General features: G+C 33.9%; 1 protein-coding gene across 5 annotated transcripts in view; it reads right to left on the bottom strand.

Annotated features, from left to right (window-relative positions):
- Nucleotides 1-25,505, bottom strand: part of LOC6037145 (protein windpipe) — a 126,356-nt gene that overhangs the window by 48,389 nt on the left and 52,462 nt on the right. For 2 of the 5 annotated variants that reach the window (XM_038259608.1, XM_038259612.1), the window contains exon 1: nucleotides 2,880-3,727. The gene's annotated coding sequence lies outside the window, so the exon portion shown is untranslated. Of the gene's footprint in view, nucleotides 1-2,879; nucleotides 3,728-8,068; nucleotides 8,326-25,505 lie in introns of those variants that run through there. The other 3 variants (XM_038259609.1, XM_038259610.1, XM_038259611.1) reach the window with 3 other exon arrangements.

Below are 25,505 nucleotides of genomic sequence, written 5' to 3'. Positions count from 1 at the left end.
AAAATAGGTGTATGGGTCATTTCGCCACAACTGTACACAAAAAAGTACAAATTCGAAATCGACTGAAAAAATGTCAAAAATCACAAAACTTTGGAGCGATGCCAACAAAGAAGGTGTGGTCCAATTTGGTTCAAAATCGGGATTCTTACATGTTTGGATACTATCAATAGCTCCACCAAATTTAAGTTTGATCAGATAAAGCCGATTTCGAGTTGTGTGCCAGTTGGCGCGTAATGAATTGAATTAATTTTGGGAAATTTTGAAGAATTTCCTTCAGTTGAATTCTAGAAAAAAAATTACTTTTTCGTTAAATTCTAGCACATAGCCTCATGGATGGGACAAATTTGATTTGCGTTTTTCTCGGTTTGCTGTTTTTACATATGGGACGAACTAGATTAGATCGGCAGATAAGGTGTGAAAGGGATGCACTCAATGTTAACAATTGTTTACCTAATATAAAAAGAGAAGAATTTATGATTCAGCTGTTTTAATTTTAATGAGATTTTGTAATTTATTTTTTTTTTGCTTAAATACCTCCAAAACGAAGCACGTACTGAACTTCTAATTCATCAAAATTGAAATCATTACTTTAAGTGCAATACAAGTTTTTTTTTCTAATTGCATTGGGAAATTTTAGTATTTTAATAAAGTTCTGACAAAACTTCATCAAAGGCAGATTTAACATTTATTGATAATTCAGATATGAATATTATATATTGCAAAAAGGTTAACAAAATCAATTGAATTAAAACACATAATTTGTATTTAAAATATTTTAATGCAATTTAATTATTGTTGTTTAATATAAAATAAATTTTACAAAAAATAAAATAAAAAAGCATTTTTTGTGAGTTGATTAATGTTCTTTTTCAATCTTTTTGGAATTTTGTAGAATAAAGAAACTATTTGCATTTTGTGGAATATTGTAATGAAGAATATCTTCAATAATTAGTTGTAGATCTGATATGAAATATGATATATGATTGATGATAAACGACTTATTGTAAACTGATTTTAAAATGCTTGAATTAAAAAACATAAATGCACTGGAAAGCAATTTATATTTAATACTTCAAATTTCGCGGCATTGCACGGTATTTCCTAAATTTCACGTCCAGGGGCGTATTTCGCAGATTTCGTGGCTTCCGTGAAATCGCGAAAAATCACTTGCTTTAATTATATACTAAGATAAGTGATTTTTCAAACTGAAAATTTCCAGTTTTCACGGAGACGATCAAATCGTATTATCCAATTTTGTGAGATCTAAGAAAAAACTTTAAAAAATGGCTGATTTTTAAGATACAAATAATAATGAAAGACCCAAATCATTTCAATTCCGAGATATGGAGCTCCTTTCGACAGAGATCAATTCATAAGCCTTTGAAAGGAGGGTACATATTTCTAAGTTTTGATTGTGCTGGCTGAGTGATCTTTTGGGGAAAATAAATTTTGAGAGAAAAACCCCAAGATCTAATGTAAGCTTTAATAAACCAAGTTTAAGCAAAGTTAATCAGTTTTCTTTTGGAATTCTACCTTTGTAATTAAATGATAGTCAAATTGTATTAACACGATATTTTTCTAGCAAATTAAAAATTATCCCAAAAGTGGTATCACATAATTGCACTTCTATTTTCACTGAATATTTCAATGTTTTTTTTTTAAAGCCTGGAAAAAATATTTGAAGCAAGAAGTATGAATTAATTCTTTATACATTTTTACAGTTACATGCGTATGTGGAATATATGAAATATCAACAAAGACTTCTTTACAAAAAAATCCTGAGAACGACGAGTATTTTCAATCTGTGAGTCCAAAACAAAAAAAAAATGAAAAAGCGTAGAAGTGCTAAATTTTATTTAAAACGCAAAAATAAATAAAATTTGTTTGTGTTTCTTTCAAATATTACAGTCCAATTCAAGAGTTGAAAAGTAAATATCACGTTTTTCAATGACATGCTTAACACTTTGTAAATAAAATGTCTGTGATTTATTTATGTTTATTGACATGCTTAACACTTTGTAAATAAAATGTCTGTGATTTATTTATGTTTTTTGACATGCTTAACACTTTGTAAATAAAATGTCTGTGATTTATTTATGTTTATATATGTGCATTGATTACAGAAAATCCTTAAATTTCACGGGAGATCGTGGAAATCGTTGAATTTCATGAATTTCAAGCTGTCCGCGAAATCTTGGAAATTCACTAACCCTAAAAGTGACTAAAAAACTTTATCAAAAATCGGTGAAGTACTTTTCGATTTCAATTTTGATTCAGCCTTATGAACACATTTGTTTTGAAATTTGTGTCGCCAGTCACCAGCAGTATCTGTCAAAAATTATTTTTTGTTCAAAGTATAGTAAAACATTCGAAATTAAAAAAATCTGTGGACAAAGCTTCATCTTAATTGAATGAATACAAATAATTTGCGAAAATCTAGAGAAATACCAATAGTTTCTGTGCAAAAACATATAAACAGTTTGCATTTTTATTTGCAACTGATCTACAGTTTATTGCCCAACAAAATTTGAATATGAGATTTGTTTAATGAGTTTGGTTCATCTCCAATAAATTTCAAAATGTATGTAGGATGTTTAAAATGTTAATAACATTTTCCAATTCCTAACTAACAATTAATTCTGCACACTAATCATTGAAGCGCTTTATTCTCGATCAAGTTTTTAAAAAATATTCAAAAGAGGAGAACAAATGTCCAAATTGACAAAATGTTAATTTGTCTTGAAAATAGTGTGGCGAAAATGTGGAATAATAAAACAGATTTTATTAATATTGGGTACAAACATTGTGGAAGAATTTTGAATATTTAAAAATAAAAATTTAAACACAGCATATTTTTTTTTAAGTAAGCCAATTCTTACCTTAAAAGCACAGCAACGATTTCAAATTCAACAATTCACAATGTCCTGCTGAAGTGATCCTCACTGGTTTGCTTAAGCTTTATATTCCTTCAAAGATCACCAGTTTTCAATCACCATCCACCAAAAGAAGAAGTTGGGGGCAGTCACCTGATCGTCACGCAATCAGTCAAGCGGCACGTTATCAATCCACAACACAAAAACCACGATCGATTGTCGTTGTTTTATTCAATTATTTTTTTATAATTTTCCTCTCACTTTTTACTTTTTTTCATTTGATGCGTGTGTGTCGTACTGTAGAAAGAAACCTCAGCCATCCAACACTGCAACTCTGCCCAGCCAACAACGATCCTGCCCTGATGAAGACATTTCTTTCCTTCTCTTTTCGTTTTGTGTTTTGCTTTATCTCTTTGCTTGTTGTTATCTTTCGGCTTTTGTCGCTTTTCGCTTAGTAGCACTTGACCAGTTACACTTTTTTAAACTTTCCTTCTTAATTTATCACTGTTTTCGCTCCTTCCGTTCCGTTGTTGCAGTTGTTGTTTTCGTTGTTGTTATATAACACAGCTGGTTGGTTGGTTGGTCAATTTCACTGAACGAATTTTTCGATTATTACTTCTTTCCGGCACTTTTCATCCGCTAGGCACTGTGATTTTTCCTCTTTTCTTTTATTTTTATTGGTTTTTTTTTCTTCTTCCTGTAAAACGAAAAAAGCAGCGAGCGGTGAATATCCAAGCGCACTGGGGGGGAGTACAACAGTTCCACGCGGTATCACACCTTTGGCGCGACTGATTGGCCCGCGAATCCCGTGCGCTGCTCCCGCGGACGACTCACGGGACTCGCGGGCGCGTCCGTACTTTGGCCCAAGCCAAAGGAGGTGGGCTCTTCGCTCACTCGTTTTGCGCGCGCTCTCTCTCTGTTTCTCTTGGAGAGCAGCGACACTCGAGACATTTTACTGATAAGGAAAGGGTGCATGGTTCAATTTAGGGATTTGTATCAAACAGTCACACCCAGAACTGGGCATCAGCATACGAGAGGATAAAGAGCACGATTCGGTAGTAAAACTGTACTGTGTGCGGACTGAGAGGATAAATCCCGAAATTACCGAGAGTACTTAACTCGTGGGTTCATCTTCAAAAAAGTTCATCTATCAAAAAAAAGTACAGGTACCGAGACTCAAACCCAAGACCTTCGGCATATTGAACCGTGCCTTTGCCGTATGGGCCACAATGGTTCGGTGATTAAGTGGCGGTCATTTGTCCATAGAAGCCACTCAATAGAATGAACTGTTCCAATGAACGAATGAACACGCGAGAAGACTATACTCTCGCAAAGTAGCACTTTCCTCACCTTTCTTTTCGTGAGGACTATCCTCTCGTGCTTTAACTTTGGGTGCAGTTAACGATTACACCGTGTAACAAAATGGGCAAAAAGCTTGCGCTAAAATTTATAAAGAAGCATGAGATTTAAGGTCCACATAATATTTTTTTATTTTCTTAAAAACAACAAAACCCGAGCAACGTTCTACAGAGATTGTAAGGAGTATTTGGTTGGTAACGCACCTCTACATAGAATCATTAAATAAGTCCTTCGTGCAAAGTAAAATTGTTCAAAGTTGACTTTTTACCTTCCACTGCGGAACTAATTTGTATGGGTGTATTAAGCCTAAAACTCAAATATGAGCTCGGTTGGACGAAAACATGAAAATATCTATGTACTTTATAAATAAAAAAAAATGAAACTTGAATATCATGCCAGAATTTCAACTTTTTAATCCAAAAAAGCATATGAATAGCATTATTTAGCAGTATCAACAGTTATTTTGCAATCATTAGTTTTCAAAAATCTTAGATTTAACGAAAATATTTGTTTTGTAAAAAAAAATCTTTTTGTAGTCCTGTACATCAAAAATTCACTAAAAATCCATGAGTTTTAAATTGTAAATCAAAGACACAAACTGAAAAGTATTTGCAGCAGCCTTGAGACGTTTCAGAAATAAAATTGTACACGAAAAAAAAAATCCAATGTGTGTTTTATTAAACAATTAAACAAATTTATAGCAAGTCATGGTTTTAACTTTTCAATGAAAAAAAAATAATTTAAAATAAATTTAACACATGTCCAATCGATTTAAAAATATTCGTTTATAAAATATGTTGTCTTTTTGAAAAATTTTACAAATATTTTTATGCAAGTTCATACTAAAATAATATTGACGCTGGAAAATCCATTTTGAAAAGTTTTCAGCTGATGCATGTCTACTTCCATTGGCATTTTTATGTTTTTCGTTAAAGTTTTTTCAGGCCAAAATTGGAAAAATCTGGCAGACGAAATTCTAACCATTTTCAATGGTGAAGGGGAGGGAGAATATGGATTAATTCAAAAATTTGTAGAATTCAGATGTTTTAATTGATTTTATGACTTAAAAATTTCTCTGTAAGAAAAACTCATATTTTTTTTATTTTCAATTAAATTCGTTAATTTTAATCAAAAAGTTGTTCGAAATTGGTATGAAGTGAAAAATCTGTCAAAATCTGGCACTAAGAAGGATGAATCTTTATTCTGGCAACCCTGGGAATGGGCGACATAAACTGTGAAAAATAATTGCAACAATTAGGGCGTCCAATTTCCCGTTCCAGGATTTTCTGTTACAAAATATTTCCCGTTTCACGAGAAATTTTAAAATTTCTCGGGAATTCCCGAAATTCAAGTGGAACTGTACATTTTTTTATAATTTTGTAGAACCAGTTTTTGAAAATAAACTGAAAAAATAAATAAACGGACTAATTAAATATGATTTTGTTCAATTCAGTTTAAAGTTTGTAGAGATTCAATCAGCTTATCAAAAATTTCATATGATGATTTATTTCTGATAATATTTATTTGGTTCAGAATGGCTCAATGGCCCATTCCCTAGAAGTATTAAGGGCCTTGGAAAATCAATGTTATGTTTCTCATTTGGCATTCAAGAATTCAAAATTACACATTAAAGGGAAAATTATTATTAGTCAGCCGTTACCACAAATAGGCAGTTTTTCCTTCTTTAAAGAAGGGGAATTTTTACTTTTTTTTTTTTTTAGCATTTATCTCAAGTTAAGAGAGAGACAAATTCAGCTTCGATGGAAAAATTCAACTTTTGGCAATAGTACAGAGAATCACAAAAAAAGGCGAAATCTTAACATTTCTCTTTAAAACAGATCACTTTTTGAAATAAATAAACTTTTTTGGGGAATGGGTCATTCTGGGGAACGGCATTCTGAGGAATGGAATTCTGAGGAATGGGATAGAACCACGTATTTTTTAAGCAACTGGAAATTTATCATGCCCGATAAAAAAATAAAATGATATTCAGATTTTTTTTACAATTTTGTTCACTTTTACCGAATTGGATGAAAATTGAATTGGTATTATCAAATATTTAAAATAGAATTATGCAAGAAGAATTGCAAGAAAAAAACAGTTTGAAGTAAAAATATATGATGCATTAGTTCTAAAAGGGTGTCCGAAGCTAAAACCCATGTGGCATTATAAAACCATGAAAAATAATTTTAAAAGAACTAGTTTGTATTGTTTAAGAGGTGCCCAAAAAAGGCAAATAAAATTTGAAACTTGCTACAAATATTTGAAAAAATGAGTTGGTTTGAGGAAAGTAAACTCCAGAGAGCTGAAACCAGTATGACTTGTTCTAGAAAAGTTATTTGTCACTAATATCATAATTTCTGCATGATTGTTTTTCCTTTCAACATTTTTTATTATCTTTAGGCCGATGCAAATATTTAAAAAAGTTTTTGTCCCTCGGCCCTGGCCGAGGTCAAGGGGGGGGGGGGCAAAAAAAAATATAAAAATTTAAATAACAAGCCATAATCTTTACATTTAAATGAAAAAAGTGTTTTAAAATGCATTTTACACTAGTTCAGTTGTTTTGCAATCATTAGTTTTCAAAAAATCTAAGATCTGACAAAAACAAAAATTGTATCGAAAAAATAGATTTGGCATCGAAAATTTTCAAAAAATCTTAAGATTTTTTAATAAACCCAAACATGCTAAAAATGATTTTAAACGCAGGAGAATGTTTTTTAATTTGATTTCAGCTAGTTGCCCTTGAATTTTCATTGAAATTTTGAAGTTTATTGTAAAAATATTTTTTTTGCCCCCTGATTTTTCGGGCCAATTTTGAAGGGGGGGGGGGGGTGACAAAAACTTTTAAAAACATTTGTACCAGCCTTATTACTAAAGGAAGGTATAGGATTTGCTTATGGCTCCGAAGCTTCGTAATCCGATCATTTCTCGAGAAATATTGATTGGAAAAATCTGCAAAAAATCATGGACGACCGATCGACTGACAATGACTCTTAAAGTGTTCACAAAAAAATGAATAAAAAAATATTTAATTTCTTGAAGTTGTATGATTTTTTACATGCAGTCAACCTAATAATTGATCCCCTTTTCCCGGGAGTTTGAAACTCTGGGAAATTGGACGCTCTAGCAACAACCTAATCTAAATATATTTTATTTCGAAAAACTGAAAAAAATAAAATTTCAAACTTACTTAATTTAACAATAGGAAAAAATACATCAAAATTTATTTTTCACCAACAGATCTTTTTTTAAGATAACTATGAGCTATGAGTTATTTTTTCACAATTTTTACAAATTTTCAAGAGACGGTAAGCAACTAATGGTGGTTTACAACGATTTATTTTGAAATTGCCCAATCAATTTCCCAATTAAAGCGAAGAATCTTTAATTTGTCTAATCCGATCGCATTTCCTTATAAAAGGCTTCAATTATAACTAAATCACTCATAGAAAAATGTGTACTTGGAATCTTCTAAAGATAGAGTGAACCCTTTATAGATCTCTTATTTTTGTTTACACATTTTTAAGAATATTTAAAGCTATTACTTTCAAAGAAGATTAAAATCGAGTATTAAAAACTCGTATTCAAGTAAATGATTTCAACACCTTTGCAGCACACTTAATACAATACACATATTCTAGTCATCAATGGCGGCACGATTGTTTGCACAGGCCAAAGGTGTGATGGAAATTAAACACAGTTGTCATTTATTCACACACAAATACAGAAACACTGACTGGCGGAAACCCCTTGCCACCCAGCCCAAACCGGCAAATTTCCTACACTTATTTCGAAAAAAAGAAACAGTTAAAAAAACCATAAGCCGTAGCTGTCACCTGAAGCAGTTGAACTCACGTCGGAAAATAACGGTGTGTGTTTGTTTAATTTTTCGGGGTGTTGTTATCAGCAACGCGAGAGGGGTATTCTTTTTTCGGGAAACGAACTCTAAAAAAATCGGTAAAGGGTAACACGAGTTAAACGGTGCACGGAGGGAACAAAAAAAGTCGCGAACTTTCCAAAAAAATACGATCGAACGAAAAGTGTGGCACTCGCGCGCTCCGCCAACCGCCGCCGAAATGCTACTGAGAGCGCTCGTCGATCGGCGCCGACGTCGGAGCAGCAACCAGCAACAACCTGCAACAACAACAACAACCAGCATGGCTCAGTGGGTTGTTGCTGAGCTGAGCTGGTTCGAGTGAGCGACGAAGAGAGAGAGAGAGAGCAAAGTGACGACGGATGTCCGCGTGTTCACCGCCGAGGAGACGGCGATTCTGAGTTCATTATGAAATGGTTTGTTGTTGGATGTTGTTGACGGTTGGGTTGAGTTGTGAGTTCGAGTCGAGGTCTAGCGCAACAAGCCGAGTCTAGGTCGTGAAGGCAGAACTGATGATGGGCACCGGCACACCTCAACGTTCGTTCGCATGGGTTGAGCCGGGCAGAGTTGGGCAATTCCAAGTAAAATTGCGTATGTTTGAGGTGGTTTATCACGCTGATTTCAATTAATCTTGAAATAAGAGGTGGTATTGTTGCTAAGAATTCAAATTTCGTCTGTCATTTAAGTTTGTTTCAGATAACAATGACCAACCAAATGTCTGCCCTATCAACACTATTTTTTATAAGTTTTAGGGGATATCAAATGCCAAATTTTCAGAAGTTTTCAGGTTGTGCAAAAAATTTTTGACCGAGTTATGAATTTTTCAATCATACATACGGTTTTTTTTAAATCGAAATATCGGTCGCAAAAAAATTTCAATTTCATTTTTCGATGTAAAATCAAATTTGCAATCTAAAAGTACTGTAGTGAAATTTTGATAAAGTGCACCGTATTCAAGTTTAAAGCCATTTGTAGGTAACTTTTTTGAAAGTAGTGGCAGTTTTTCATTTTTAAAAATAAATGCACATGTTTGCCCACTTAAAAAATATTTTTGAGAAGCTGAGAAAATTTTCTATATTTTGCTTTTGTGAACTTTGTTGATACGACCCTTAGTTGCTGAGATTTTGTTGCTGAGATGTAACTTTCCAAAGATTAAAACTTAGAATAGAAGCATTTTAAATAAAACCAAATGGAATGTTTTACCGAAACTTAAAAAAAAACGTTACTTAATCCACCTTTAGGTGGTTGGTGCCTTCCTCACATTCATAAAGTCAATACATTCAGTAAAAATAGCAACATTCCCTTAACATGTTTAACAAATCAACTTTATTACTCATTTCTTTTGATAGGGTTCGATGACCTTCAATTTTTCTGGCTCATCGGCAAGGTCTGATAAAAAAAAACCTATCCAACGATAGTTCACATGGAAGATTCAGACAATATTTTTATCACAATATCTGAGATCCGGCCTCCAAAAAGTGTATAAATAACGAATGGGACGCATGATGGACCCGGACATCATTTTTACTGAAATATCTTAGATCCGGCCTCCAAAACGTGTATAAATAACACTTAAGTGCTAATAACTTTTGATAGGGTTGTCAGATCTGCAATGTTTTGGACTCATTGGAAAGGTCTTTTTAATACCTTTCTGAAAATGTATAACATGATAGGGTTTCTTGCAAAAACCACCCTTTTTACAATCTTCCGGACATACGCCAAAATCGTTTTTTTAGCATAACTTTTGAAGTACTTAACTAAACTTGCTGATTTTAAATAGAGACCTATGGGACCCCAAGACGGATCGAATGAGACTAATACGGTCAAAATCCGTTCATCCAGTCCGGAGATAATCGAGTGACAATTTTTTTGTCCACCCACCTACACACATCCACACAGACATTTGCTCAGAACATGATTCTGAGTCGATAGATATACGTGAAGGTGGGTCTACGAGGTCGAATTAAGAAGTTCATTTTTCGAGTGATTTTATAGCCTTTCCTCAGTAAGGTGAGGAAGGCAAAAACATTTAAAAAAAATCATCATGCAAAATACCGTCAACGAGGGTGACATTGTTGTGAAAATATTATCAAAAGTGTAAAAAAATACGGTAAGTTTATTATAATTTTGGTAGAACGACCCTAGAATCCACTAGACTGTCAACTGTTTCCCCATATCAACAACAAAAAAGGTGAGTCGGTAACCGGGCAGCAATACTGATGCGGTGTGTTTTCCATTTGGTTGTTTTATTTTCATTTTATTTGTATTTTTTGCGTTGATAAGGTTAATTTTGCCGATTCGGATTCTCCCGTACCACACACATATTGAACACTCGTATCGAAGGCGAGCGAAGGAACACACACTCGAATTCACACCGATTCGGTCACCTTATTCTTGGAAGGGAAGTGATGAGTTGACACATTGAAAACAAGGTGGGTTTGACGCATGTATTTTTGAGGGGTGACGTTTGCATTGGTGCAGATAATTTGCTGGCATTTCAAGTGCGTGATAAATTTGATAAATCGCATATTTTTTTTTATTTGCTTTCATAATTCAGATATAAGTATGTATTAAACTGAAAAAAAATGATAAGTGAAAATTTTATTCACCTATCATTTTAAACAGAAAGATTTCATTATAAATTTAAAAATCGTCACCATTTCGTTGCTACGTAAATCAACCTGTCCTGGGACATTCCCAATTACCTACGCAACAGAGACAATATTGTCTGAAATCGCATTTATTTTTTGCTTCCACAACTAAACCGATCATCGCGCGATCGTAATGCTTTTGCAAGCAGCAGCGCCACACCACACAATTACTGTCTTACTACGTTTGTTCTAACACGCGTCGTCGTTTCCCTCTCTTGCTCTTGCTCTTACGCTCTCGCGGTGGTTCACTTTAATTACATTCACCGTATTTACCGAGACCGGGCACCGCGACTTCGTGGATTGTTTTTGCTTGCGGACTCGCCGAAACTGGCAAATTTTGTTTGAGTAAACACAAATAAATCTGTAATTTGGCCGAGTTAAATAGAGCAACGGAAAATAGTGACTGTGTTTTTTACAATAATGCAGAAACTTCGAAAGAATTAAAATTTCTTCATTTCATAAAGTCAAAAAAAAAAGAAAAGGTGTTTAAAGGGTTTCCAATGTTTTAGCATACTAATCGCAAAATTTAAGTCAAAAATAGCGATTTATTTGCTAAAATATTGAAAAATCTACAAATTTTACTTCTAAAGTTCACAGCAAACTATTGTCGAGTTCTAAAACAATCCATTCAAACTATAAAAAAATCTTAGGCATTTTCACTTCAAGGATAATCATAAAGTAAAACCCAGTTAAACTTTTTTTTTAGTTTTTTTTTTAGACGAAAGGTTGAGATTTTTTGTCGAATATTTTATGCAATCGGTAAGGTCGTTGCAAATATTTTTTGAAGTTTATGTCCCTCGACTCAAACCAAAGTTGAGTGGGGGGGGGGGGGGGCAAAAAAATATAAAAATAAAATAACGAGCCATGGTTTAACATTTTAATGAAAAAATGTTTTAAAATGCATTATACACTAGTCCAGTTGTTTTGCCATCATTAGTTTCCAAAATATTTAAGTATTGACAAAAAATTTTTTTTGGGGTGCTGTACATTGGGATTTCATACAAATTCAAAACATTTTTAAACAAGTTCAAACATGCTTTATATGATTATCAATGTGGAAAACTGCATTTTAGATTTTTTTTTCAGTTGATTCTATTTTCATGGAAATTTTGAAGTTTTTTGGATTTTTTTTCATTTTGCCCCCTGATTTTTCAAACCAATTTTGAAGAAAGGGGGGGGGGGGGGGCGACATAAACTTTGAAAAACATTTGCAACGGCCTAACTTTGAAGAAAAACTGTTCAGCCTTTCCAATAACATTTTTAAAAATACAAAGTTCAATTTCAAAACATTTTTTTAAGTTCTGGATTTTTTAAGATCAAAAAAGATGACATTAAATGTATTTCTTAACGGGCTCCTATCTCAGTTAAAAAAAATATTAGTAACTAATTTCAACTATTGAAAATGTAAATGTCTGTCCTGGGACAGAATATTTGGAGACATTCCAAAACGGGGATTCCCGAATGCGGAGATTTTTAAGTTATTTAAATATTTTAAAATGATTTTATAATGTTTTAAGAGCGAGTTTTTCACCAATGTGTAACAGGTCGTATCGAGGTGCTCCGATTTGGATGAAACTTTCAGCGTTTGTTTGTCTATACATGAGATGAACTCATGGCAAATATGAGCCCTCTACGACAAAGGGAAGTGGGGTAAAATGGGCTTTGAAGTTTGAGGTCCAAAAAACCTAAAAAATCTTAAAATTGCTCGCATTTCCGTAAAACTTCATCAATTCCAACTCTCTTAGATGCATTCGAAAGGTATTTTAAAGCCCTTCAAAATGTGTTATAGACATCCAGGATTGGTTTGACTTTTTCTCATAGCTTTTGCAAATTACTGTTAAAAATTGATTTTTTTAAAACCATAATAACTTTTTGCAACAGCCTCCAACACCCATACTCCCATAGGTCAAAAGTTAGGGAATTTCATGGACTATAAGCCTACGGTATTAACTTTTTGGCCAATCGCAGTTTTTCTCATAGTTTTTCGATTTTTCTAGAACAAACATTTTACAACGTTAGTTTTTGGCCGGTAGGCCGCCATAGCGGCACTTTTTAGTCTCAATTTTGTCATATTCGGAATCCTCGGACAATTTCACGTAAGTTAGAAGTATTGGAGTTGTAAATTTGATTGGAAAAATTGCCATTAAGAATGAATTAAAATATTTTTTAACAATTTGTTTAATTAGGGGTAAAACAGGTTTTCGCCTACTTGATACAGCATTTGACGTATTGATCACAGGGTAAATAAGATCTATTTCTTTTTTCAAAAATGTTTTATTTAATTATATTTTAAATTAAATTTACAACTCCAATACTTATAACATACGTGAAATTGTCCGAGGATTTCGAATATGACAAAATTGAGACCAAAAAGTGCCGCTATGACGGCCTACAGGGCAAAAACTAACGTTGTAAAATGTTTTTTTCTAGAAAAATCGAAAAACTATGAGAAAAACTGCGATTGGCCAAAAAGTTAATACCGTAGGCTTATAGTCCATGAAATTCCCTAACTTTTGACCTATGGGAGTATGGGTGTTGGAGGCTGTTGCAAAAAGTTATTATGGTTTTAAAAAAATCAATTTTTAACAGTAATTTGCAAAAGAGCTTTTAAGTAATCAGGTTATCAATCAATTCCACAATTACAAGCTTGGTTTTTATGACCATTTCGAAAATATCCCAATAATTTGGTATTGCAACGACTAAGCTTAATTAGGTTTATAAAATCACTAAAGTGTTTTAGAATTTTTAAATCTAAGATGGAGGCCAAAATGGTGGTGATGAAGTAATGAAAAAATGCATTTTGTTATTTAATAGGCAATCAATTATTAATATTTGACTCAAATGAGGTCGCAGAACTCGAATTTGATTTTTACAGAGAAGAAAACAAAATGCTATTTTTTTGTTCATGATCCGTTCATCCGAAGTCTCATACAAACTTTTGGATAATCGAACTTTGGGTGATAAAAACTTTGGATAATCGAGTCTGGACTATACTTTCATTTGACTAAATGGTGTCATATAAATAAAAATTGACGTTAAAAGTTAAAAATATTACGGAAGCAATTCCTGATTTGATTTTAACTAGGTTTAGGGATTTTTCACGCTAAAAAAATGCAAATTTCACGAGGACCGTAATTTCAAAACACAAAATTTCACGAAAATTTCGCGAAAAGTAGAAATGGTATGAAAATTTGAATATATAATTCTTCAATAAACTGAAAATAACTTCACGAATTTGAACGTGACACAAAATAGCTGTTCCTTATTTCAAAAAAAAAAAAAAAATGCAAACTATTTATCTTTTAACATTTAATCATTTGATATCATATCAATTTCATATCGGTTCATACAAGGTTTATCAATCTTAGCCAGCCAAATTGATTGAAATAAATTGAATTTTCTGCGACATTTTGCTCATTAAAAATTTTAGCAAAAAAATATAAAAAATACAACATTTGAAAATCAATCCATAATCTCAACATTCGAATGAAAAAAGTGATTTAAAATGTATTTTACACTAGTTCAGTTGTTTTGCAATCACAAGTTTTCAAAAAATGCAAGATTTGCGGAAAATAAAAATCATAACGAAAAAAAATTTGAGGTACTGTACATCGAAAATTTTCAAATAATCAAATGATGTTTGAATAAACCCAAACATGTTGAAAATGAATCTGAACGCAAGGAAATGCATTTAAAATTGGTTTCAGCTAATTGCATGTGAATTTCCATACATATTTCGTAGTTTTTTGAAAAAAATATTTATTTTGCCCCCTGATTTTTCGGGCCAATCTTGAAGGGGGCGGAGAGACAAAAACTTTTAAAAATATTTGTACCAGCCTAACAGAAAACAAAAAAGTGAGTTTTTTGTTTAACTTCCACGGGAGCCATCCACCCAAAAATCAAGTTTCGTGAAAATTAAACAAGTTTCAGAAAAATCAGAAATTTCTTAAAAATAAATCAATTGAATCTGTTCAGCCTTTCTAAAAATACCGCAATTTACTTGTTTAGTAAATTTTAACAGGTTTTGGTTGAAAAGCCAACATTTGTTAAACATAAAACATTCACTTCTCCTTAAATATTGTCTCAATTTATGGTAATTTATGTTTTGCTTACAACTATTCAAATGGTTCATATCACGTTTTTCAATCAATACCTCGTAAAATTTACTTAAAAAGTTTTTATGCAAGGGTTTCCAGAAGCGTTAATTACTTGCCAGTCTGCCAATTAATTACTCAAATTACTGGTCCAAAATGATTAATTACTTAATTACTTTTCACTACGACAAAAAACATTTAATTTAAATTTAAGTATTCATTTCTACGGTTCTAAACTAAATTATTTATAAATAGCTCATTCGATAGCTCTTTAAAAAATTATTATTGGGCATTTTTCGGGAAAATAGCAAATAGCCTTGTAGTTCTTGCAAAAAAAACATATTTTATTAATTATTTAATAAAAATGAATAGATTCCGGATTCACAAAAAAAAATCACTGGGAAATATATCATGGCGTTGCTTTTTGTTGTTAATCAGCTTCGATAAACAACATGATAAAAATAAATTTTAGGAGAGTTTTAGGAGAGAACTATGGTGAATAAGGCCTTCTACATACAGAACCAGTATTTTTTAATCTTTGTTATTCACTCTTATTTGGAATTAATAAAATACTGTTATAATGGATTATATATAAATAATAAATATTTTCGTTGAAGAAGTACAATTTAAAAAAATCAATTACTTTAATTACTCAAAAATTACTATAGTTACCAATTATTTACATTAAATTACTCTAATTACCATGAATTACTAAGTAATTAAATAATTACTTAATTACCAGCTAAAAATCAAAGTAATTATTAATTACTTGCCAGTCTGAGGCCTTGCTGGAAACCCTTGTTTTTATGGATGAAATATTTATTATGTTATTGAATTGATTTCAGAAAATTGATAAATTTCACGGGATTTCAAGGAAATCTTCAAATTTTACGAATAGTACGCTGTCTGCGAAATCAATAAATTTCACTAACCCTAATTATAAAAAATTCCAAAGATAATATGAAATAGTCAAAAAATCGGATTTTGATACTTTTTTCTGGATCAGAAACCTAAGCATTAAACAGTAAGATAAAACAATTAGTTGACCGTAAATTCACTACGTCATTCTCATCCGACTTCGTCGTTAGCAAAAAAAAGTGTTATTTTAATGAATGGTTTTTCTAGAGCCGGAACACGATCATCGAATCTCCAACTTGGTCGACGTCGTCGTCGTCGTCACCGCCAACACCGTCATCATCGTTTCAATTACCGAAGATCCCCGCAATTTAACCGATTCCACCACGCTGATAGTGGTGGAGGTCATGCTTGCTGTTGGTGTTGCGGTTTGATGCGCCGAGAACGTGTCGATTAGAGTTTCGCACTATTGTTGTTGTTGTTTCGCACAATACCGGACTTTGTGGTGAGTTTCTGAATCTGAAACGAAAGATGAAAGATCGCCATCAGCATGAGATGCACATCGGAGTGGGATGAAATGGTGGTGCTGTTTGTGGTGGTAGGTAGGTATACCATACGCTGAAAGGCAGCGAATCATCACGGTCGCTTGGCCGTTTTCAGTGGGGACACACACAGACAATTGCGCAGAGCGAAGGTATAAACAATCAGATTTCATTGGCAATGACCGAGCGAGCGGCGGTATCTCCGAGTGTATTCTCGACGGTGGTCGTCGTGTTGGGTTGCGGTGTGATGAATGCACCGACCGACCGACGGTGACCGTGACCTTAGTGAGGTGGAGTGAATTTGTGGGGGTTTGAAGAAATTGAATGTTTTCTTTTATGATTTAAGAAAAACTATCGTTGAAATCACCAATTAATTTTGTTTTTTTTTGTTACATGTGTGGTTAAACCTTAGTAATCAAAATAATCATTATGTCAGCTTTTCAATCACCCAAGCCCAAGTTATTTATGCTATCAAAGTGGCATTTCGTAGCGATGATTGCACTTGAATGAAATTAATTACTATAAACGATTTTACCGCTATCACCGCAAAGACTGCATTCACTGCAAATCGTTGCTTCTTTATCTTGTATTTATTGTTAAACAACCCAGAAAATACGCCACATTCTCTGCCAATATTTGCGCAAAATTTGATAGAAACTGGCAAAGGAATGTTACGGTGAAAATGTTACCATTGGGTCGAATATAATTTGAATTACTTTCATAACCTCAAATAAACTCAAATTACACAAAGCAAACCGATTGTGAAACGTCACTCGTGAGCTGTCACCGGAGTGTCATCAAGTTGATTTCCGGCGAATTTGAACAACCTAAATTTTTGACCGTCGAAAAACAACCCGCCCGGTACGTCCGAGAGAACACGAAACACGCCAAATGTTTGCATAACTTCTTGCGCCGCGTGAACGGCTCTGATAAGAAAAAGACCAAATTGGCTGATAACGCGTACAAACACGCGTGTGACGTTACGACGTTGCGGGGAACATGAGGAACCATTTTTGCTGATAAGCGCAGGGGAGATACTGCTGGGCCCGCATCGTTACAGTAGCGCGATTTGTTGAGGTTAGGTTCTATTTTTGCAATTTTATAAAGTTTGTTCAAATTAAAATTAAAATCAGATTTTGCAACATCAAGCTGCAACTAATTTACCGTGGCTTATCGTTGTCAATCTGCTTATCAGCTGAGGTCACCTGCTGGCCCATCTAAATCGGTGCAGTGTTTTAAATTTGAGTTCTTCGTCAAGCTCTGATAAGACTGCAACGGGATTATACTGTCCAGAGCGTGCCACAGTAAATTAGAACTGACAGTGAAATTTTGCTCAATTTTCTGATCTCAAGCTGTACATTGTTTCAAATTGATGCAACTAGCTGAAAATGCTAGTTTGTCTTCTGGTTCTTGATTTCAATCTTTTAATTATTGCTAGCCAAATAAGACGCAATCATTAATCATATTCAGCAATTCGCATTTTATTTTAAACAATAAAAATATTAATAAAATATGGAGAAAAGAATAGCGGATGTTCCAAACGAATGCGCCATAACCGCCAGAACTCCGTCAATTCTTTAGTTTTGTTAATTCAAGATTTGCCACTACTTTCCGATCGAAATCTTAACCAGACCCACAAGTTCCGGTGGCAATATCACCCCGCTACAAACCACAACAAAACGGCTTTGTTGGGCTCAATTTTGCGTCACTTAACTCGGCGACGACCTCCATTCTATCGATGCAGTGTGCTCGCAATTTGATTAGCGTTTTGCCGTGTTTTGTTCCCAAGTTTGCCAGTTCATAACTGCAACTTGAGGAATATAGACAGGCCAGCCAGCCGATCAAATGGTACGTATCGGGTTACGAGCTGCCCGTGTGTCGCCAACCCGTGAAGACAATGGCAACTCATTATTCTAACGGGGAGCTGGGCTAGGTCCGGAATAGGTCTGTGGGGCAATTTGTACAACTATCTACTATGAATGGTGGTAGCATTCCCGGAGGTTAATGGGGCTCGCAAGTAGTTCCGACGATGATGTAACGAGATGGTAGACATCTTTGACGATACTGAAATCTATTAGTGATCGCAAAAAAGCTAACAAAAATATCCATGTGCAACGACAGAACTCCCAGTCAGTAGCCCGTTCAAGGTGAGCTTTCGTCTCGAGATGCTGTCAATGTCGTCATTCCCGTAACAACAACTCAGCTACTAAAACCACCGAACAAACAGCATCGGTTGACCCCTAGGAACTCTGACATCTGTCCGCACCGTTGGCGCAGCGACTCAATTCTTGTTAGAACATGTTAAACAGACAAGTGCATTTAAGCGAGAGACAATTGCTCGAGTACGGATTGTTTCCAACACTTGATTTGTTGATGATCGCGGCAGATCTAAGGTAGACCCTTCAAAAACCTTCATAGATCGCAACCACGATCAAGCATCGCGCGCTGTACCCTTTAATCGCACGCTGAACGAAACAGATCAAGCCCTGAACCGGCGTAGAACAACTGCAGTAGTGTGTCAACACCGACAGACAATGTCACTGCGCGGAACAGAGGTGCAATTTATTTGTCTCGCGCACACGTTCTGATGATAAAAATGATAGACTCCGCTCAGATTTGCACGGCCGGCGGTGGCGTGGCGCGGAGACTTGGATTGGACGATTTATTTGCCAATGAATGGGCTTTCGGTTCGTATTTGCATAGCCAATTTTCGTTTCGACGACGGTGTTGTCTCAGCGATAGGCTGAATACAGCACGAATAGTATTGCTAAGCATTACATTTGTGCTATTTGAACGAATGATAGAACAATTCAGATACATGTTATATTAAGTAAATCAATCGGTTAAAACCTCATGGAATCCATATCACCGATTGGAAAATGAGAAAAAATTGGGTAACACTTGAAAAAATCCTGACTTTATCCTTTAAAATTTTATGCGTTGACATTGTTTCAGCATTTCTTCATTTGTTAGATATTTCAATGAAAAAGACACTAATTTACAAACTGAAAAAAAATATTTTCAGAAAAAAAACTGCCTAAAATTTTGTGTTTATTTTTTTTTGCAATATAGATTTCAAATAATTGTGAATTTTACATCGGGATCGATTGTAGTCGTTTATTTTTTGATTGTGAATATATATTCACAAAGCCACGTACTTTCGATTCTTTTAACATATTTTTGCATAATGGGTTTCAAATGAATGAGAATTTTCATGGGTAATATTTTTGTCATTACTTTTAATTTTCACAAAACGATTTTTTTTAAGAATATAAATTGAATTGTAAGTTATTGCAAGACTTATATCAAAATATTCAAAGAATCTCAAAATTTACACAAAATTAGGTATTTTTAGAAAACTATTAGGGTAATTCTCTACCAACTCACACGAAATCGGAAAAAGTTGCCCCGACCCCTCTTCGATTTGCGTGAAACTTTGTCCTAAGGGGTATGTCTTGTCTGATCACGAATCCGAGGTCCGTTTTTGATATCTTGACGGAGAGGCGATGACCTTCCATTTTGAACATGAAGGTGTTTTCAATAATTTGCAGAAACGTTGATGAATAGATGATTTGGCATCAAAGGGACCATGTAATTAGACGCCCGATTTGATGACGTATTTGAATTCCAAAAAACGTATTTTCATCAAAAAACAATAAAAAGTTTTAAATTCTCCCATTTGTTATTTTCGACTGTAAAAATTTTGAACGTGTCATTTTATGAAATTTATGTACTTTTGATCTACATTGTCCAGAAGGGTCATTTTTCATTTAACAAAAATTTTCATTTTAAATCGTGTTTCTTCTAACTTTGCAGGGTTATTTTGATAAGATGAAACATAGTTATATTTAAGACAATTACAAAAATTTTTTGATATATAGAATTTTGCTTATAAACATCACAAGTTATCGCGATTTTACAAAAGTTTTGGTGTTATTTTGCGTTTCTTCTTTGTTCGTCGTCCGTGTCTGTCCGGCAGAATATGAACGCCATGATCGATGACGAAACTTTTTAAAACTTTTTCGTAAAATCGTGATAACCCATGTTTATAAAACCTCATATGCTATATATCAAATTTTCACAATTGTAGAACATTGTTACATCTAAATAACTCAAAAGAAAACACACGAAATTTTAAATGAAAAATTTGTTCTAAATGAAAAATGACCCTTCTGGGACAATGTAGATTCAAAGTACATTAAATTTCCCATAAAATGATGTTAAATTTTTACAGTCAAGTAAATGAAAATGGAGAATTTTAAAACTATGTTTTTCGATGAAAATACGTTTTTCGGAATTCTGATTACGCCATCAATCGGGCTAATTTACATAAAAGTCCTTGACACCAATTTCTATCTCATCACCGTTTCAGGCTGCAAATTATTGAAAACACCTCTTTTTGCATGAAATGGTCACACCGCCCTCCGTCACGAGATATCAAAATTCTCGATTCGTGATCAGGGACAAAAGTTACCCCTTAGGACAAAGTTTCACGCAAATCGAAGAGGGGTCGGGGCAACTGCTGTGTGAGTTGGCGGAGAATTACCCATTAAATTATAAGTTTTTGCAATAAATAAAATTGGTAATAAATGATTTGAAATTTATCTTACAGCTCGAAAGAACGTACTTTTATGATGGTTTTGTTATTAGACCCTTGGAAATATTTTCAAAAGTTTATGTCACCCTCCTCCTTCCTCCATCGTTTTAAAACATGCAAAAAAAAAATTTTTGTCAAAGCTATGATTATTTAAAATCTTTTTTAATTTTTCTGTTGAGAATTTTCAAAGAAATGCTGTTTAAACTAAGATATGTTTATTGCAAAAATAGCGCAAAAAAATATTTTTTTTTTTTGCATTTCAAGAAAATTATGTTTATTTCGACTATTTTCGAAATGTAGTGTTCATAGAATCAATCAATTCGCTCTTGAAGTTTTTCATTATTATCTGATAAGTAGTCCTAAAGATATTTCAAACGTAATTGAAACTTCGCACGATAGTTTACTAATAATTTTAATAGCTTTAGAAAATTTCGAAATGAGAATGGAGGTAACAAAATTGATTCAATTTTGTTTAAGCACTTTTCTGCGAAATCGGCCGATTTTCGCATTTTTTTATTTGACCTCCACGTCCCTATAAAAGTATTCAAAAATAAAAATATACATTTTTTTCTGATCGGTTTGGTGTCTTCGGGAACGTTTTAGGTATTGATAAGGATTAAAATAAATGTATGTGGGAAAAATTGCCAATTTTTGCCTTCCTCACTGAGGTAAGGCTATAATCCTGCTCGAAAAATGAACTTTTGAAATACAGCTCGTAGACCTATATTCATGTATACCTATCGACTCAGAATCGAAAACTGAACAAATGTCTGTGTGTGTGTGTGTGTGTGTGTGTGTGTGTGTGTGTGTGTGTGTGTGTGTGTGTGTGTGTGTGTGTGTGTGTGTGTGTGTGTGTGTGTGTGTGTGTGTGTGTGTGTGTGTGTGTGTGTGTGTGTGTGTGTGTGTGTGTGTGTGTGTGTGTGTGTGTGTGTGTGTGTGTGTGTGTGTGTGTGTGTGTGTGTGTGTGTGTGTGTGTGTGTGTGTACGTATGTGTTCAAAATTCTTGCCAAGTTTTCTCAGCACTGCCTGGACCGATTTTGATCAAACCGGTTGCATTCGACTTGGTTTAGGGTCCCATACATCGCTATTGAATTGTTTGAAGTTTCGATAAGTAGTTCAAGGTTATATATAAAAATGTGTTTTCACATTTATCCGGATCTCACTTATATGCATGAAAACTATGTCCGGATCCACCACCCGACCCATCGTTGGTTAGATAATCGAAAAACCTTTCCAACGAGTACAAAACATTGAAGATCTGGCAACCCTGTCTCGAGATATGTCCACTTAAGTGATATTGATGCACTTTTTTGAAGCCGAATCCCACTTCAATGTATGTAAACTATGTCCGGATCCACCATCCGACCCATCGTTGGTTAGGTAATCGAAAAACCTTTCCAATGAATCCAAAACACTGAAGATCTGGCTACCCTGTCTCGAGATATGGCCACTTAAGTAATATTTATGTACTTTTTGCAAGCCGGATCTCACTTAAATGTATGTAAACTATGTCCGGATCCACCACCCGACCCATCGTTGGTTAGATAATCGAAAAACCTTTCCAACGAGTCCAAAACATTGAAGATCTGGCAACCTTGTCTCGAGTTATGATTACTTAAGTTCTATATGTGTACGTTTTTTTCTGGATTCAAAAAAATAGCGGAAATATGTGTCCAAACCACTCATATTACCCATTGTTGGTAAAAAAGGAGGAAGGAATCAACCACATAGGTGGATTAAGTTAGTTTTTAATTAACTTTTTCCCTCAATTCCCCTAAAGCTGGTATAAATATTATCAAAAGTTTTTGTCCCCCCCCCCTCAAAATCGGCCCAGAATATCAGGTGACAATTTTTTTTTCAAAGAACTTCGAAATTTGAATGGAAATTAAAGTTCAATCAGCTGAAAACAATTTATAATGCATTCCCCTGCGTTTAGAATCATTTTAAACATGTTTGGAATTCTTTAGAATTTTTGAAATATTTTGATATACAGTACCGCAACAAGTTTTTTTTCGTTATAATTTTTATTTTCCTCAAAGCTTACATTTTTTGAAAACTAATCATTGCAAAACAATTGAACTAGTGTAAAATGCATTTTTAAACACCTTTTTTCATTGAAATATTGAGGTTATGGTTTGTTATTTCCCCCCACCCCTCGAGACCGGACAGAGCCGAGGAACAACAACTTTGAAAAATATTTGCATCGGCCTAATCCAGATTTTATTGGTTACACAATTTTCTGTTTGTTTTAAAGGACAAAAAACTGCAACTTTTGAGCCATAGGAAACTACAAACAAAATGTTGCCAACATGTCGTGACTTTTTAATGTGTTTTTTTTAATAGAAATTTTATTCGAAAAAAAACAAGTTATTTCAGTTTTAATGTAAATCAAGTTTGCAATCGAAAAGTACTGTCAAGATTTTTTTGATAAAGTGCACCATTTTCAAGACAAAGACACTTTAAGTAAAATTTTTAAAGAAAATTCTAAGTCTTCGATTTTTTTAAACTCCCAAAAATATTTTTATTTAAATGCTGAGAAAATTTCCAATAACATTTCTTAACAGACATTGAATATTAGACCTCTGGTGGCTGAAATACAGTGAATAAAAGGAAAAAGATGAGGAAAATTTTCAAAAAATAAAATAAATAGAAAATATTTCAAAAACTAGAATATTTTGAAAACCAGTTAATATCTTAAAAACTAGTCATCGAATATTCAATGTTAAACATTTGTGATTTTCTATTATTAAATATCTTTTCCAAAAAAATATTTCGAATGTTTGAAATATGCTTTTCGATTTTCGATTCCAAAATAAAAAAAAACATGGTTTCAAAAAGATCAGAAAATTTAACAAAGGTTTAATTTCTGAATAGTTATCATCAATACCTACAACTTTGCCTAAAACACCAAAACGATCAAAAAATTCCTTCAAGCTGCCTATATTATATGGAGCTTTGTATGGGTGAACCAATGACATAAAATGGCTTCTTTGGTCATAGGGAAGGCCTAGAAAAAGTTTCAGCCAGTTCAAAATATAAACAGTTAAGTCGGTGTTAAGGAGGTATAAGACTATGACAAAAACTCGTACTTTTTCAGGTTTGACAGTTTGTTAAACTCGCAAACTTGTTTGCGTCAAAAGTGCAAACAAATCAAAATGTATGTAGACTGACATTTCAGCAAACAAACAAAGCAGAAAAAAATTCAAAAAGAGCGAATTTTGTTTTTTTTTTTTTTTTTGACAAAGTTGAATATTTCTTTCACAAAAAGTATTTTTCATGGCTTGTGTGTGAGTTAAGAGACTTACTATAAAAATATAACATCAAAAATCAATAAAAAAAAATGCAACCGTGTCTTAAAATATAAGATTAATTAGATCGTTTAAATTAAAACTCAATTCATTAAATCATAACAACAACAACCGTATTCTCACAGAGATTACTTCCAACCTGATTCAAGCATTTCTCCCTTATCACTCCAACTAAGTCGTGGCAGTGTATGGCATCGTCTGATGAGTTCAATTTTCGCTTGAGGTACCTAATTGAAAAAAAATGCAAATTTCTTTTTCTTATTCTTTCCTACGCTTAGGAGGTTATCTTGCAAGGTGGAGCGCCACTCTCTAATCACAATCACGTTGATGCTGTGGTGCTGCTGGATGATCTCAAATTATGAGTTACACATTCACGGTTCACGGTCACCAGTGGCTACAGTTGCTATTTTTGTACGATTGGATTTCGTTCTGGAGTTTGATTGCACTTAATTTAATTCTATGTATGGTCGGTAGATCACCAATTGAGAGCGTTTTCGAATGCGTAGTTGGATTTGGGTCTGCCTTATTTTTTTTTAAAGGAGGTATTATCAACAATTTCACTCCATGTTCAAGATCTAAAGTTTCAAGCAAAATCAAATAAATTCCATTCAGTCTTGTTTCCCAGTGCTTCTGCCATTCTTGCCGCAAAAAGGTCGCTCGGCCTTTTGTGGCTCAAGTCACCATCAGCGATGTCCACCTCAAGTACGGACACTTCCACATTGAGTCTCTCGTCTCATGACATCTCATTGCTAATTGCAGTTGAGCAACTGCAGTTGCCATCAGCGGTCGAAACCTCTGGAAGTGGACTTCCCCCTCCCCCGGTTAGGATTCTACTTCTGTGTAGTACTCACGGCTCGCTGTTTTTTTTTATTGCCGTTTCCATAATTAACACCTTTCCAAGGCGGATTGCGTCCTCGGAGCAACCGAGAGACGTGTATAGTGTGACAGGAAAATTTACGCCCTTGCCCTCGGGGACTTGGGCAGGCAGACGAGAGAGCAAAGGACTCAACCGAGTACAAACCGAGTGACAAGGGTAAAGTCTGTTATTAAAAATTAAGCGAATTGCATACCACTGCCCCTTATTTGGACGGGATGGCATTTTAAAGAGCAAATATTTTGAATCAAGAACAAGTTATGGGAGATTCTTCGCCGATGGGGAGTCCAGATTTGGGGATGAGTGATATCATTTTCAGAAATTCAGAAGCTATCATTAGGATCGTGCATCTCATCACTGGGAAACTGCTGGACTTGGGGCTTTGCTCCCAATTTGTACTTACAATATTTTTGAGGGGTTGCAAAGTTGTAGGTTGATTTAGTTTTTTTCCGAAAAAAATGGTACATACTTGAAACAA

This window comes from Culex quinquefasciatus, chromosome 3 (genome assembly GCF_015732765.1).
Source record: "Culex quinquefasciatus strain JHB chromosome 3, VPISU_Cqui_1.0_pri_paternal, whole genome shotgun sequence".
In the NCBI taxonomy this organism is placed as follows: Eukaryota; Metazoa; Arthropoda; class Insecta; order Diptera; family Culicidae; genus Culex; species Culex quinquefasciatus.
This window is presented reverse-complemented; position numbering and strand designations above follow the sequence as displayed.